Source organism: Haliotis cracherodii, unplaced genomic scaffold, assembly GCF_022045235.1.
Source record: "Haliotis cracherodii isolate W230 unplaced genomic scaffold, xgHalCrac1.p SCAF_5, whole genome shotgun sequence".
Taxonomy (NCBI): Eukaryota; Metazoa; Mollusca; class Gastropoda; order Lepetellida; family Haliotidae; genus Haliotis; species Haliotis cracherodii.
Window position 1 is genome coordinate 39,677,473 of NW_027266308.1, and position 6,907 is coordinate 39,684,379.

A 6,907-nucleotide genomic window follows, 5' to 3' on the forward strand; every position below is an offset into this window, starting at 1 on the left:
AGATCCTGTTGACAACACTTCATCACAGGTATAACGATTCTGATGCTTGAAGATGATACAGCCATCAAAAAGCGATCGTCCAATAAACTACTTTCTCTAAGAAAATAAACATACTGGCGCTTGGCAGGTCACCTACAATTGAAAATAGTGTTTACCCAGGGTAATTAATTCTTGCGAGTCAAGAGCATCAACAATCGCGGATGGCAGGGTAGGTATGTGAAATGACAATGCAGATTAACATTTACATCGTACGATCGCGTGGTGTTCATATCAAGTGAAGGTCGGTTAGGCCTCTATTACCCCAGGTATCAAGTATAGTTATGATATTATTTATCTTGTACTTATAGCAATTTAGGCCAAGTTGGGGACTTCATTTTGAAATGTCACAAGTATAGTTAACGTTGTTATATACTGTGTCGTACATGTGGCATCGTGATGTACGTAGTGGTAAACGTCTGAGACCTGTCTCACTTTGGGCTGTCCTCCCATATTAAGATGACACGCCGTGCTAATACTGGAATACCGTTCAAATAAGTATTTAACATCACTCACTCGCGGCAGGAGACACCAATAGCGGGCTTTAAATATCGGGAATTAACCTGTCCCTTTGGCGTCAGGTACATTTACTTCACAAAGTTACTTATAGGGTTTGAAAGATTTGTCGTTGAATACAATATTATGGTCTCTACGGGGGTTCATAGATATAACTTAAAATATTACATGAAATAGACAGTGACGCGGGATTTTACAGGCGCTGTCAATGACGTTGCAGCACACAGTGGAAGTTGGTAACAAACCTTGCAAATAACATTAGGTTTTATTTTAGATCTATAACATGTTTTTTTACATTTCGTTGGAACTGTAAGATAATTTCGATGCATTTGCTGTTTAGAGGTTTGCTTGTTTGTTTTCTTGTTTAACGCCACACTCAGCAATATTCCAGCTATATGACGGCGGTCTGTAAATAATCGAGTCTGGACCAGACAATCCAGTGATTGATATCATGAGCATCGAGCCAGGCATTTAGGATACGATGATATGCATCAACCAAGTCAGCGAGCCTGACCACCCGATCCCGTTAGCCGCCTCTTATGACAAGCATAGTCGTCTCTCACGGCAAGCAAGGGTTGTTGAAGACTTTCCGGATCTTCACGGGTCTTTATTAGAGGCAGTATGTTCAGAACAGGATTGCTTATTATCGATCTATAACTATCACTGATTTAAATTTATTCTATTCGAGGACGCATGGCTGGCATATAGTGGGAATGGTACCGTCGATAGAGATCCTGATGACAACACTTCATCACAGGTATAACGATTCTGATGCGTGAAGATGATGCCTTGATTTATATTCAAATAAAGGTGTGAGGGAGTGATGCACATGTAGGTGTTTGGCATTTACAACTAATGCATGAGTGTGGTTTGGGCGAATCGCAACCTTTTAAGCCACTTGGTCACCAATACCTCTCATAATTCTAAAGACCGCCTCCATAGCCTAGTGGTGAGTGAGTGAGTTTGGTTTTACGCCGGTTTTAGGAATATTCCAGCAATATGACGGCGGGGGACACCAGAAATAGGCTTCACACATTGTACCCATGTGGCGAATCGAACCTGGGTCTTCGGCGTGACGTGGAACGCCTTAAACACTAGGCTACCCGACTGCCCCGGCAGGGTGGAAGAGTGTGCACCCGGAATGGGGAAGGTCGATGGTTCACCCTGAGGGTACTCACAATTACGTCCGAACGATGCTTTTGTAAGGTTAAATTATCAATGGTGTTGTACAAAGGAATGCGTGTCTTATCAAGTCTAGCAAATATTTAAGGATGCCAAATATTGACTTGAGTCTATTGACATTTGAAGTCAAGAGGTCACGTCGCTTTACAAGGGCAATACTTTTGTATGCGACGCTTAACCCCATTTCAAAACTTCAAAAGTATACGTAAAACGTATATTTCTATTGAACAATAAAAATTGTTTCCTGTTATACCCGCAAGAGGTGTGGTGGCATAACAACTAAATCGGTCGCTTGTTCGGTCGAAGACCCAGGTTCGATTCTCCACATGAATACAATTTGTGACACCAAGTAATTGACGGGACTAATGTTGAAAGTGGCGTACGACATATTTCGCTCATTCACTCACTTATATGCATGATTCTGGCTACATCGAGAACCCGGCGTGTATATTCTAGTTAAAAACAGCCCACTTAAAAGTGAGATGGCATTTGGCAAGAAAGGGACACAACTCTTGTCAATCATTGTCAAATCGCCTGACCTCATCCAACTTATCGGTAGAGTTAATGTTCGTAGAATTTTTCACACACTTGAGAATTTGCTCCCTAGCTGATGTGAAGTACGGTACGGTGTATAAATATTGAGTGATGAAGTATCGCGGAGAAAAGATACATATATAATACCTCACTCAGTACTCATGATGATGAATCCAACTTTAATATCTGCTGCACTTATTAATCCTTATACGTTCGCTTCAAACACACGAAAGTGCACTCCAAAGTTTTCTCGGAACTATCCTAGTTGTTGTTGTTGTTTTATTGTTGTTGTTTCCTCCGATTCCTTCATTCCAGCATCCCTCCTGTAAACAATCACGCATGGGCAAGACAAACCAGTTAATGATATACCAATAATAATCGGTTACGATGACCCTCGGTCAATCAAGTCACCTCTCACGGGGTCAGTCTTGGATGTCCGCGAGGCGACAGTCAGCTGCACATTCTGTCGAACAGTAAGCTGTTCCGGTCAACGAGACCAAGCTAGCTACGTCCTAGGACTTCAAACACCAAGGAAGTAATGTACTCTAATGGGACCTTAGTCCTTGTCGCCAGCAATCAATGTTTCAGTAGAACACTGTCATTCAGAAAGCTTGTTACTTCCTTGTAGGTGTCTGAACATTGTCCCTGTCGGCGTATCAATACGTTTACATTGCTTAATAGAGGTGTCGGTGTTATGTGATTTCTACCATCCATTTTCATTTGTGTCCCTTTATTCACACATATTTTCATGATGGAGAAAAAAACCCACTTGTACACACCGATTACATGGTAAGCATGACATTTTACTTACACACCTTGGGTATATTGTAGTATCGTTAACGATTCTGACACGGTTTAGAATCTTCGAATCCCTTTATGAGCACACACAATAAAAAAAACAACTTTATGGATCTTTCCGTGATAACACATTATGGGGCCCCTCACCTGTACACATTAGAAAGCCCTCCTTCAGTATACATTATAAAGCCCTTCATGAGTGCACATTATAGAGCCATTCTTGAGTGCACATTATAGAGCCATTCTTGAGTACACATTATGGAGCCATTCTTGAGTACACATTATGGAGTCCTTCTTGACTATATTTAAGGAAGCCCTTTTTGAGTATACATTAGGAAGCCCTTCTTGAGTATACATTAGGAAGCCCATCTTTAATACACATGATGGAGTTCTTCATGTAGCAGTCTGGTATATATGTTTCAGGAAGTAGCGTGTTTACTCCGTTTAGGGCAGAATATGAGCTTTGTACATAGTTTGTCCTTTTGGTTGTCATAGTTACAGCATATTTTTATTTGAACAATGCAGTTTGGAAGCAGCTGTAGAGCATGAAGAACATCAATGTCGGACCAAAACAGATGCGCCAGGATTACAATGATGTTGGCCATTTTCACCAGAAAGGTTAAATGCAATACTGAAATATATTTGAAAAGGTAAAATTTGTATTTGTTTATAACTTAAGGTAGCCGAACCTATTATATTTAGATGCACCGCAATGTAAAAATGAGGCAATTTTGCAGTGATCACCCGGCCTAACATACGATTGTTTCTGATTTTAGTTTTATATTACATAGATACGTTCGTCATTACTCGCCTCTTTCTGTGATCGGCATGATGGAATTACATAAGTGTTCACAAATGACACAGGTAAGGACGGGTACGAAAGAGGAATAAAGAAACCAATATCGCATTGCCAAACTGTTATTGAGGCTTAATTTGTTTTGACAGTCGAAGTCTACTATACTCTTGTGAATATTGTTTCTAAGGTTAGGCTTTTCCTGTTCAGAACATCGATTCTGTGGTGTTCAGAAACGTCAAAAAATAATCAGTCATCAAGCTTCGCCAAACTCGTTTCCCGCCTCATGTCAACCAACCCCGACAGTCCAAAATTATCTTTACCAATTTGAACATGTCATGATGCATATTACGAAGGCTAGAGAATCACTGCAATGGGTGCGAAAGTTGAAGTAGTCATGAGTGAGTGAGTGAATGAGTGAATATGGTTTTACGCCACATTTAGAAATATTCCAGCAATATCAAGTCGGGGGACACCAGAAAGGGGCTTCACACATTGTACCCATGTCGAAAATCGAACCTGGGTCTTCGGCGTCAGGAGCGAACGCTTTAACCACCAGGCTTCCCGATCGCCCCTAGACAACGCCTTTGGAAGGATTGCAGTCACGTCACGTTCTTAACGTTGGAGAAACGTTAACGTTTGTTGACGTTTTGCATCTGAAATTAAAAAGCGTTATCCTTGCTGTTGGACTTCCAAACTTTAACTATGCATTACATATTAATTTCAAATGTTTACGTTGCCATATACAACGCAGCCGACATTAAGCCTGGGTCCAAAGCGTGAAGCCCAACATATCGTCAACACCCTGCTTCAACTGAGATGAAAACTTTAAAATCATTGTGGACGCTATCAAAGCATGTCAAAGTAGATAATGAGATGAACTTGTTGCTTCTAGCGAAGATTTCTTATGATTGGGTTTTGTCGCTTTTATTTTGCAAAACGAGGAAACAGAATTCATTCGTCAGAAACACATTTTGTACAAACTAGCTCTCATCCAATGTCTGGCCGTATTACACGAAAAGTCTGTAGTTGTTCCCACTAAAAAGGCCTCAAATACAAAAAGCATAATTTGCAAGCATCACTACATTATCTTTTTTATCAAAGAACTTGGTATGTCACATAATGCCACATATGAAGCCAATATGTAAACTGGGGATAAATCTGTTGAAACCATGAGTCAGTGTTATCAACTTTTGACATGACTCCAAAATCTGAAGACAAGTCATGTCCATTCATCTTTTGTACTGATTTCCAAAGCTCCTTAAAAATCCATACAACGAGAGATATAGTTCAGGGTTTAGCAAATGTACCTCCCGAGTAATGCAAGCAACCAAGGGAGGCCTATATACACAGAGAGTATTTGAGATAAGCGGAATTAATATCAGTGGATTCTCATAAACTTGCTTGTGTTCTGCAATCTGAGAAAATAGACAAATTCAGTCCTGTCAAAGCATTTGATGTTTCATATATGTACACCACTATCTCCACATCACTACTTCAGGAACTTCTTTTCTTGATTCATGGGGTATTTGTCACAAAAACGGGAAACATCCCCATCTTCAAACGTTCGGGAACATCTGTCTGCAATGAAAGCAAATGTCACCTGAAGTTTAGTGAGAAAACAAAATGAGAAATGCTGAACTTTCTCACAGATAAATATCTGTGTGAAACTTGAGGTTAGGACAAGGTGAGAAGTCATATCCATGGGCAGCAATTGAACTTCCCTCCTTATTGATCATTAAAAAGTTTTCTTTATGCATATGAATTTATGCTCGGATTGGCAAAATCAAAACTCATGAGTTTGTCTAAGACATTTAACTTTAAATTTCAGGTATATCGATGGTCTTATACGTTTAATGATGTTTGAATAACCAATTCCTTTTCACTGATTTACTACAGAAGAGACCAGTGAAACTGCTTCATCAGTTTCATACCTAGATCTATGCATAAAGATTAAATGTAACAAGGCTGTATGACAAGAGAAAAGAATTAAACTTTTCAATGGTCAACTTTCAATTCATGTCATACAATATTTCAGTAGCCCAAACATGTGGAAGACATTTTCAAAATTCCAAATCAGTGACCTAAATAATGTCCGATGCAATTCCCTCTTCTGACTTGCACCATATAATATATTTCCGTGTTGGCTCAGATGGACATTTGACTTGCGTGTACATATGTTGGCGACGGGCGCCACCCGTGGGTAGGATTACGTTCATCTTTTCGCGAACACCTGTAATCATTACTGTTTAATAGTAATTTATAAACACATGTCTGTTACATAGTTGCAAATATAATTTACTTCGGTGGACTTCCTTTGGATGATAATGGAAATCCTTCTGTCGCTTTTGTGTTGGATAGTCATACGAAATTTGTTTGATAGTATTTAACCAATATTTTGTATTTGAGATTAGATGGAATACAGTCATTTTTAAATATTTGATTGTTTAAGTATGTATGGAAAGTGTTTCTAATTCAAAATGCCGTAATGCAAAATTGTATTTTACATAATGGATTGACCGACGTTAACACTACAACCTTCTTCTTTACAAATAGGTTATACCTGGTGCAGAATATTGAATTATGAAATCATCATGTAGCATAACGGTACTTTGGCACAGATCCTCTTCGATGGTAGCTTACCGTCCCTATGCTACCTATGGTCACCCCGGCCACCTGTGACGATGTCGCTGTATACATATGTCCCGGACAAACTATAGCAGTACCTCGGAGAGTGCAGACCAGAGTCAGTTCACCTATTTCTCTATCCTAATGTACCCGTGAAGATCCGGGGTAGAATAGGTCTTCAGCAAACCATACTTACCGCAAAATGCGACTATGTTTGTCGTAGGAGGCGACTAATGGGATCGGGTGGTCAGGATCGCTAACTTGGTTGATGCATGTCATCGTATCTCAATTGCGTGGATCGATCCTCATGATGTCAGTCACTGGTTGACTGGTCCAGACTCGAATATTTCCAGACCGCAGTCATGCAGCTGGAATATTGCTGAGTGCGGCGTTCAACAACAAACAAAGAAACAAACAAAC